We start from the raw sequence: 11,115 nt of genomic DNA, 5'->3' as shown, positions 1-11,115 counted from the left end.
AGGTCAATTTGATTCTAAGTCCAGTTAGAAGGACGAAAGGGCAGAGGGAGGTCTTCCTCCCCGGCAAAACTGTCACCACAATCAATTTTAGAACATTTTTATCACCCTAAAAAGAAACCTGTGCTCATTAGCAGTGACTCCCCATCTCCTTCTCCAATCCCCAATTCCTCCCTCAACCCCAGCCCTAGGCAACTACCAACCTACTTTCTGTTGTTACGAATTTGCCTGTTTGGGACATCCATAAATGGAATTACACAGTATGTGGCCCTTTGTGACTGGCTTGTCTTACAAAGCAGAACGTTCTTGAGGTCCATCCCTGTTGTAGCAAGCCTCAGACCATCATTCCTTTTTACTATCACTAGTGAGGTAAAATGCATATGACGTGAAATTCGCCACTTGAACCCGTACAATCCAGTGGCTTCCAGTAAACTCACAATTGCTGGGCAACCAAAACTACTTTCTAGTTCCAGAACATTTTCATCACTCGCAAACCCACAAACGAATCCCTAGATCCATTAGGCAGTCCCACCCCGTTCCCCCACCCCACCCCAGCTCTAGGCAACCACTAATCTGCTGTCTCTGTGAGCCCTTTTTCACCTTTGTGGGTCACAGAAATGGTATCATGCAGTATGTGGCTTTTATGCCTGCCTCCTTTTACTTACCATGTTCAGCACAATGTCTTCAAGTTCAATCCAGCTTGTAGAGTGTATCGGGACTTTGTTCTGTTATGGCTGAGTAATATTCCATTGCATAAATGTACCACATTTTGTTTATACATTCATGAGCTGGTGGACATTTGCACCGTTTCCACCCTTTGGCTACTGAGAATAATGGTGCGATGAACATGTGTGTAAGTTTTTGTTTGAACATCTGTTTTCGATTCTCTTGAATTACTCATCAGATCCTAATTCTATGCTTAACTTTTTGATTAACTGCCAAACTGTTTTCCAAGCAGCTGCACCATTTTGTATGTCCCACAAGCAATGTGTGAGGGTTCCAACTCTCTGCATCCTTACACTTGTTATTTTCTGTCTTTTTCTTGACAGCCATCCTGGTGGGTATGAAGTGGCACCTCACTGTGGTTTTGATTTAAATTTCCCTAACGACTAATGATGCCGAGCATCATTTAATGTTACTGGCCCTGTATATCTTCTCTGGAGAAATGTCTATTTAGGGGTGCCTGGGTGGCTCAGTCGGTTAAGCATCCGACTCTTGCTTTCAGTTCAGGTCATGATCTCACGGCTTCGTGGGTTTGAGCCCTGCATTGGTCTCTGCGCTGGCAGTGTGGACAGAGCCTGCTTTGAATTCTCTTTCTCTCTGCCCCTCCTCCACTTGCGCTGTCTCTCTCTCAAAATAAAAAAAATAAACTTAAAAAAAAGAAAGAAATGTTTATTTAAGCCCTTTGCCCATTTTTAAAATTGGGTTGTTTTCCTTTTTGTTGTTGCACAGTAAGTATTCTTTATACAGCATTCTGAATACTAGACCTCTATCAGATACATGATTTTCTCCCGTTCTGTGGGTTGTCTTTTCACTTTCTTCATGGCATCCTTTGATGCCTAAAAGTTTTTCATGTTGATGAGGTCCAGTTTATCTACTTTTTCTTTTGTTGCTTATACGTTTGGTATCATACCTAAGAATTTACTGCCAAATCAAGGTCATGAAGATTGACCCCTATGTTTTCTTCCAGGAATTTTATACCTTTAACTCTTACATTTGGGCCTTTGATCCATTTTCAGTTAATTTTTGTACATGATGTGAGGGAAGGATTCAACTTCATTCTTTTGCAGGTAGATACCCAGTTTTCCCAGCACCATTTATTTGTTGAAAAGACTCTTCTTTCCCCTACTGAATGGTTCTGGCACTCTTGGAAAAAAAAATCAGTTAACCATAAATTTATGGGTTTATTTCTGGACTCTCAGTTCTATTCCACTGGTCTCTGTCAGTCCTTATGCCAATACCACACTGTCTCGAACAATACAGTTCTGCAGTAGGTTTTGAAATCAAGACTTGAGTCTTCCAGCTTTGTTCTTTTTCAAGATTGCTTTGGCTATTCTGGGTCCCTTGAGTTTCCATATACATTTTAGGATCAGCTTGTTGATTTCTGCAAAAATGGTTGGAATGTTTCTAGGAAATGCAATCTTTAGATCTGGGGAGTTTTGCCACCTTATAAATATTAAGTCTTCCAAACCATGAACATGAGACGTTTTTCTATTTATTTAGGGGTTAATTTCTTTCAACAATGTTTCATAGTATTTATGTATGTATGCCATTTTTCTTTCTTTTAAATTTTTTATTTGAGAGAGAGAGAGAGAGAGAATGAACTGGGGAGAGGGGCAAAAGGAGAGAGATTGAGAGTGAGAGAGAGAGAGAGAGAGAGAGAGAGAGAGAGAGAGAATCCCAAGCAGGCTCCACACTTAGCATGGAGCCCAACATGGGGCTCAATCCCATGACCCTGGGGTCATGACCTAGCTGAAATTGAGAGCTGGACACTAAACCGACTGAGCCACCCAGGCATCCCATTATTTTCTTTCTTAAGTTCTGTGCCCAACATGGGGCTTGAACCCACAACCCTGAGATCAAGAGTCACATGTTCCACCCACTGAGCCAACCAGGTGCCCCTGTTTTGTAGTTTTTAGTGTATAAGTCTTGCACTCCCTTGGTTAAATTTATCCCTAAGTATTTTATTCTTTTTGATGATAATGTAAATGGGATTATTTAATTAACTTCACTTTTGGATTATTTATTGCTTAGTGCATATAAATACTATTTATGTTTGTATAGTAGTATTTTATATTGTATTTTGTTTTTATCCTACAAAACTGTATCCTGCTAAACTTGTTTATTAGTTCTAATAGTTTTTTAGTGGATTCCTTAAGATTTTCTATATACAAGATCATGACATTTGAGAATAGAGATAGTTTTATTTCTTCCTTTCCAATCTGGATGCCTTTTATTTCTTTTTCTTGCCTAACTGCTCTACCCAGAACCCCCGGAACAATGTTGAATAGAAGTGGTGAGAGCAGACATCCTTGTCTTTTCCTGATCTTAGGGAGGAAAGCATCACCAATACACCAGCTGGGAGTTTTTCAGAGATGCCCTTTGTCAGACTGAGGAAAGTTCTCTTCTCATTAGTTTGTTGAGTGTTTTTCTCATGAAAGGATGTTAGATCTTTTGGACTGCTTTTTCTTTTTTGCATCCATTGAGATGATCCTGTAGTTTTGTTCCTTTATTGTATTGATATGGTAAATTGCATTGATTGGTTTTTGTATGTTAAACCAATCTTGAATTCCTGGGATAAGTCCCACTTGGTTATAACATATTCGGTTTGTATTTGGTTTGCTGTTTCCTTGAGGATTTTTGCATTTACATTCACAAGGGATATTGGCTTTGTAGTTTTCTTATGTCTTCATCTGGCTTTGGTATCAGGGTTATACTAGTCTCAAAGAATGAACTGAGAAGAGTTCCCTCCTCTACTTTTTGGAAGTGTTTTAAAAAGACTGCTGTTAATTCTTCCTTAACCAGCTGATATAATTCACCAGTAAACCATCTAGTCCTGAGCTTTTCTATGTTGGCAATTTTTTGACTACTGGTTTATTCTCTTTACTTGTTATATGTCTATTCAGATTTTCTTTTTCTTCTCTTTTCTTTTTTTTCTTTTAACTTCAGTTTTGGGGGCGCCTGGGTGGCTCAGTTGGTTGGGTGACCAACTTCAGCTCAGGTCATGATCTCGCAGTTTGTGAGTTACAGCCCTGCGTCGGGCTCCGTGCTGACAGCTTGGAGCCTGGAGCCTGCTTCGGATTCTGGGTTTCCCTCTCTCTCTGCCCCTCCACTGCTCTTGCTCTGTCTCTGTCTCAAAAATAAATAAAACATTAAAAAGAAATTTTTTTAAATTCAGTTTTTGTAGTTTGAGTCTTTTTGTTTTTTTTTAAAAAAAAATTTAATGTTTATTTTTGAGAGAGAGAGAGAGAGAGAGAGAGAGAAAGTGTGAGTGGGGGAGGGGCAGAGAGAGGAGGAGACAAAGAATCCAAAGCAGGCTCCAGGTTCTGAGCTCAGAGCTGTCAGCGCAGTCACCCAGATGCCCCAATCCTTTTTATCTTTGTAAAATACTCCCCACGTTAATTTCTGATTTTAATAATTTGAGTCTTCTCTTTTTTTTTTTCTTGGTCCGTTTAGCTAACGGTTTGTCAACCTTTTCACAAAACGGATCTTCTTGGGGCGTCTGGGTGGCTCAGTTAGTTAAGCATCTGACTTCAGCTCAGGTCGTGATTTCATGGTTCATGATGTTTGCAAGGTTCGTGAGTTCCAGCTGGATGCGGACAGCAGAGAGCCCTGTCAGTGCAGAACCTGCTTCAGATCCTATCCCTCTTTCTCTCTGTTTCTCCCTCACTCTCTATCAATAAGAAAGAAAGAGAAAGAAAGAAAGAAAGAAAGAAAGAAAGAAAGAAAGAAAGAAAGAAGGTAATTTTTTAAGTAAAAAAATTTAATTGAAATTAAAAAAAAATTTAAAAAACATGTTGGTCTCAAAGAACCAAATTTTGGTTTCATTGATTCTATTGTTTTTTTTTTTCATCCTATTTTTTCTTTCTTTTTTAATCTCCACTCTAATTATTTCCTTCTTTATACTTGCTTTGGAGTTAGTTTGTTCCTTTTTTCTAGTTCTTTAAGGTGGAATATTAGGTTATTGATTTGAGATCTTCTTTTTTCTTCTTCTTTTTTAGTGTAGGGATTTACAGCTATATACTTCCCTCTGAGCACTGCTTTTGCTACATTTTTATTGCCAAATAACATTCTACCAAGTGGATATGCCACATTTTATTCTTTTCAGACTGAGAATCTGTCTTTGAAAATTATTCATACTCTTTCAAGAAAACGTTTAACCACATTTTATTCATTCCTTCATCAGTTGATGAACATTTGTGTTGTTTCCACTTTTTAGCTATTCTGAATATGCCCCTATGAACATTTATGTACAAGTATTTGTGCAGATATGTTTTCAATTCTTTTGGGTGTATAGCTAGCGGTGAATTGCTAGGTCATACGGTAAGTCTGTAGTTCTCTGACACTCAAGAATTTAACTTTGATACAATATCATTTACATATTCAAATTTCCCTAGTTGTACCAAGAATGCCTTTTATAGCTGTTTTTGAAATGCAGGTAAAGTTGCCTATGGTGGAATTCGTACATCTTAGGTGTACATTTCAATGAACTGCAATAAATATATACACCTGTGCTACCACCACCCCAAATATAAGCAAAGATACAGAACATATCTATTGCCCCTGAAAATTTCTTTTTCCAGCTACTCCCCCACCTCCCTCCATATCTATTGTTATTATGGTGATGGCAGTTCTGGAGATGGTCATAAAGGGCTAATATTTATTTCAACTTCAGAATCTGCAAAACACACTCCCTTCACTTTCTTTGTTATTTATTTATTTATTTACTTACTTACTTATTATACTAGAGAAAGAGAAAGCATGTGCAGGAGCAGGGAAGAAGGGTAGAGGGGCAGAAGGAAAGAAAATCTCAAGTAGGCTCCACACTGAACAATGCAGGGCTCGATCCCAAGACCCTGGGATCATGACCTGAGCCGAAATCAAGAGCTGAACACTCAACTGACTGAGCCACCCAAGTGCCCCTAAAGATTGTTATTTTAAAGTAATCTCTACACCCAGCATGGGGCTTCAACTTGCAACGCTGAGATTGATCACATGCTCAACCCACTAAGCCAGTCAGGTGCCCCTCTCTTCACTTTTTCTTTTTAAGTTTTTATTTATTTATTTTGAGAAAGACAGAAACAGCATGAGTGGGGGAGGGGCAGTGAAAGAGGGAGAGGAGAGAATCCCAAGTAGACTCTGCAGAACTTGATGCGGAGCTTGAACTCACAAAACCATAAGATCGTGACCTGAACAGAAACCAAGAGTCGGACGCTTAACTGACTGAGCCACCCAGGCACCCCTCCCCTCCCTTCACTTTTTAACTCGGAGGCAGACTGTGGGAAGGGTGAGACCATGAACATTGATGCTAAAAAGACCCTGCTCTCATCCTAAGTCTACCATTTATTGTGCTCGCTTCGGCAGCACATATACTAAGTCTACCATTTATTAGCTGCGTCCTATGGGTTGGTTACCTAAAATCTCTGAATTTGTTTTCTCAAATATAAAATATACCATTAGTGAAAACTAGTTAGAACAACGTATCTAAAGCACCTGGCACCATGTGGTCACCTACCAAACATTAATTCACTCTCCATTTCACCTTCTTTTTCCTTATTTAATTCTCAAAACAACCTTCATTCAATCAGTTATCTACTGGGTGTTAGGTGCTAAGCTCTGAGGAACAATGTGAATTAAAACAGCCACCATCCCTGCCTGCCTGAAGGTTCCAGTCAAGAGGGAAAGATGGAAGAGGAGTGTTAACTGAATAACCATACTGAAATTAGGAATATGAGCCCAGTTCTCTAAAAGGGTGTAATGGCAACCTGAACTCTTTCAGGACTGCTAATCAGGGAGGACATTTAGAAGGAAGTGACTCTTTAGCTGAAAACTGAATAAATAGGAGAGAATAAGGCAAGGCTTTTGGGGAGTAAAGAGGGCTATCCAGGCAGAAAACACAGGATGTGCAAATGCCCAGTGGCAGGCGAAAGCATGGTGCATTCAAGGAACCAAAGGAAGGCTCAGATAGCTACAGCAGCAAGGAGCTAAGTGTAGCTAAGGTGGTGAGAGTGAGACTTTGCAAGGCCCAATCAGCCAAAGGAAGAAATCAGGTCATTAGCACGAGAGCAAGGAGGAGCTATGGATGGCTTTTCAGCAGGGATGGAGATAGGAGCATAATGTGATCAGCTTTGCCCTTAGAATAGAAAGCAGGGTTATATCCTGAGACCACCGGGAGGCCTTGCAGTCATCCTGAGGAGGAACTGGTTGCCCTGAGTAGGACGGTGGGTGGGGTGATGGAGGGGAGTGGTCAGAATTTAGAAATATTTAGGCATTTATTGTGTAAATCAAACAGGAACTGGAGATGGTCTGGACACAGGGAGGGAGAGGCAAGGAGGCCATTCAAGTTTCTGGTGTGACTGCGGATGAAAGGCAATTCCAGTGAGATAGGAACTCCCAAAGGGGACCAGGATGAGGTGTTGGGGAGAAGCTGGGTACTGTTATCTCCACTGGGTTGAAGAAACTGAGGTTCTAGAAGGCAGAGAGACTGGTTATGGCCAGGCAGCTGGATGAGGTGGGCGGGGGGTGGGAGGGAGGTAGTGATACGGTTCTGAGAACCTGCTGCCACTGAGGAAACTTCCAGCTGGTGTGTTTATGACAGGGAGTGGGGGTGGGTGTTAGAAATACTCTATTGCTTAAGATCTGGAAACATCCCTGTCTGGGCATTCTGGAAAGGATTTCAAACCTCATATGGAAGACAGAGCCAGCAAGAATGATGCCAAGAAATGGTTGTCCGAGAGCACAAAAATATTCTGGGCAGCAGTCACCCTGCTGACAGTGTGCCTGGAATACAGTAAGTGCTCAGTAACCAGTGACTCTCTACTGAGGCCGGCCTGGCACCTGAAGGCTGGGGCCGTGGAAGTGATGCTTTACCCGCTCACTCTCATCTACCTCAGATTCAGGGATCATATTGGGAACAGTGGTCCCTTCCTCCACTGGGAAAACCTATGTGCCAGGACAAAAAGGAAAGGGAAAGCCAACTTTTTTGAATACCTGCTATGTGCCAGGGATGTGTTCGGCTTTTACAGCTATTGTGAGGATTTGATAACTAGATTGACCTAAAGAGTAAATGAATTCCCATTTGAAGTTCAGACAGAGCAGTACTTTTGCTCAAGGACACACAGACTGCTAGTGGCCAAGGTGAGGTTCCAGCTTGGCTGTCCAACCCCTCAGGCAAGACGGAAACTATGTATCAGACACAGAGATCAAGGTTGGTTCTCAAGCCCCTCAGGCTTCGGGGATTTGAAAAAGTGAAACTGATGCTGCCATAATTGTCAAAGCTGGATGTCAAAGCACCCCTCCACCCAAGGATGGGGAGGGGATAAAATTCCAGAACTGGGAAAATAATTACATCCCACTCAAACCCTTGGCAATTTGCCCCCAAAGGTAATTAGCACTGAGTGCTGGAAATAGGGAGAAAGCACACACTGGCCAGGGGCGTGGGGAGAAGCAAAAAATTATTGTTCCTTTAGAATTACAAATATCAACTGGCCAATTCAGGGATTGTGTTGGGGCCTTGGGCTCCCAGAGAAGAGATCTGCCTCACCCTGCCCTCCAGTCAGACTAGCCTGACTCAAATCCCTAGTCCCACCCTGCTTGTAAGACCCCTAGGACCCAGTAGCAGTTCAAGACAATGAAACTCTGCTCCATTCTTCTGCATAGGCTCCTCCACCCCTCACCTAACTAGACTTCCAAGGGAAGAGCTGGCCCTGGGGGCTGGTGTGGTCATAAAGGACATCCATTCATTGCTCTCCCTCAGGGAACTCACAGTCTCATAGAACCTAGGGTAGGAAAGTATTTGGGGTGATACCAAGATGTGGTCTTAAGTAACCTCAAATCACATATTGAGAAAGCTTTCCTTTTCCAGTTTTACTTCAATCTATCATCTATCAAGATCCCTTCCACACCTCCCTAACAGGTGCTCAAAGGCAACAGACTCAAGCTAGAACTCACCGAATCCATGGTCATGGCTACCTTCTATTTAGGGAAAATGAGATCGGTTTTCCATTTACAACAGAGATGTTAATTCTAAAATAAATCAGCTGCATTTAAAGCAAGGGAAAACGCATCTGCTGAAGAAGTATGCCAGGTGCTGACATGGCATGTCATCATCTAAAGGGAAGCAGAAGAAAACACTGTTTCTAGCCAGTGCCACAGTCTCAAAACTATCCTACGGGATCCCTGTCCCACCTAGTTCCAAAATACCCTAGAGATTAAAGTGTCTGGAGTTCTCTCTTGTCCAGCAAGAGAGTGGACACAGAATTGAATACGAGAGAGGCTAATGTCCGGGAGGAGATGAGAGCCCCAAACAAGGGTTTTGTAGGGGTTTTGTCTCTGTATTTTTGAGCTCACAAGATATTACCCACGTGGTGAACGTGAAGAAAACAAGATCTTACACACGTGAGCATGGAGAAAACAATCAGACGGTAATCATTAACTGTGTAAGAAGCAAAGGGTCTAGGGGCTAAGTGGTGTTTGTGATCAAGGTACATTGGTGCCAGATGGAAAGTAATTTCCTGCATGTGATATAACAAGTTACCCGTGGTCCCATTATAATATCTCGCTAGCTAAGCTCGGGTGCTTTCACCCCCACCCCGTGGTGGTGGCTTTCTGCCCTAAGCTTTTTACTAACCCATTTATGTAAGTAGAACCTATTTCCCCACATTAAAGGATTTTTCTTTTGGTCTAGGATCAACTGGCAAAGGACCAGCTTGGGATAAAAAAAAATAATTGAAACGTTGTTATTGTTTTCTTTAGGGACTGTTTTCCTCCCTCCCACCCCTCCCCCTGGGAAAAAAATAATATAAACAAAACTGCCTTGTTTTGCAACTATGGTCTTAAGATATTTTAAGAGACAGTGATAAGAAAACAGAAAGTCCTTCCAATCAGAGACAGAAAGGTGATGGCTTGGGGCCACCACTCCCAAGGCTGGGGACCTGACTCCCGGCACCAGGACCCCACTTTAGACCTTTAGATGCCTAAGCGCTGTAGTGTCCCTTACCAAACTCTTCTTGTGAGATTAGAAGTATAAATAACATTAAACCACAAATATATACCTAACAGGTATGCCAAAATTAAAACTAGTTTATACCTCTGTATTTTAAGTTTACTGATTGCAAAGTTCTGAATAAGATTGTCAAAATGAACTCTTGTTCTTGGTTTTTGTTTGGATTTGGGGAGATTCCTTTATTTTCCTGGTGTCCTGGGCCTAACCACTGCTTGCTAAGGGAGGGTGGGTTGGGATGGGAGTATGACACAGCCCCGCCCAGGGACTGCTGCTGCACCCAGGATTAGAATGTTGGTATGTCACCTGTCAGGTGACAGTCAGTCTGACATCAGTCTTTTAGCCAGCCAGTCAGGAATTTGGGATTAGCTGGATTCTCAGCAAGCAATCAGAGTTTCCTCCATACACACCCTCTGTGTTGGGGACCTGGAGAGATCAGGAACCACAGGTGTAGAGAAAGGTCAAGATTAAGAAATAAAATAGTCTTAGGGGCACCTGGCTGGCTCAGTCAGTACAGCATGTAACTCTTGATCTCAGGGCTGTGAGTTGGAGCCCCATGTTGGTGTAGGGATTACTTAAAAATTTTAAATCTTAAAAAAAAAAAAAAAGAAAACAGCCTACCATTCATTACCATAATGCAGATCTCACAACTGATGAGATACTTCATTCCTAGTCTATCAGAGCAGGACAGGGCCCAAGATCATGCCTTGTTCAACCTTGTCATTTCACAAATACAGGAGTTAAGATTTCAGAGTTACTGGTGGCTCCTGAAAAGGAGGGACTTGGGGCATCTGGCTGGTTCAGCCAGCATAGCATGCAACTCAACTCTTTTTTTTTTTTTTTTTTTAATGTTTATTGATTTTTGAGAGACAGAGACAGAGCACCAGCAGGGGAGGGGCAGAGAGAGAGGGAGACACAGAATCCGAAGCAGGCTCCAGGCTCTGAGCTGTCAGCACAGAGCCGGACGCGGGGCGAGAACCCACGAACTGTGAGATCATGACCTGAGCCGAAGTTGGATGCCCAACCAACTGAGCCACCCAGGCGCCCCACAACTCAACTCTTGATCTTGGGGTCATGAGTTTCAAGCCCTCTGTTGCTCCTGGAGCCTACTTAAAGAAAAAAAAAAAAAAAAAAAGAGGGACTAAGTAAGTACATGTATAATTTAATTATGGACAGGTCCTAGCACACAGTAGGTGTTAGAAAAACAAACAAAAACCAACCAACCAAACAAAAAAACCTTCACTGAATCTGAATAAATCTTCATCAAAGATCTGCTGGAGGAAAGAAGAGGGTGGACGGGGGTCTAGGTTGAGCTTCTTAGGCACGGTGAGGAGCTAGGTAGAGCCACTCCCAGGCATTGTGACCCCCTCCCTCCCAGTGAATGGTTGTCTGGCGGG

Source organism: Panthera onca, chromosome C1 (genome assembly GCF_046562875.1).
Source record: "Panthera onca isolate mPanOnc1 chromosome C1, mPanOnc1 haplotype 2, whole genome shotgun sequence".
Lineage (NCBI taxonomy): Eukaryota > Metazoa > Chordata > Mammalia > Carnivora > Felidae > Panthera > Panthera onca.
The sequence above is the reverse complement of the archived record's forward strand: the minus strand, read 5'-3'. Positions refer to the sequence as shown.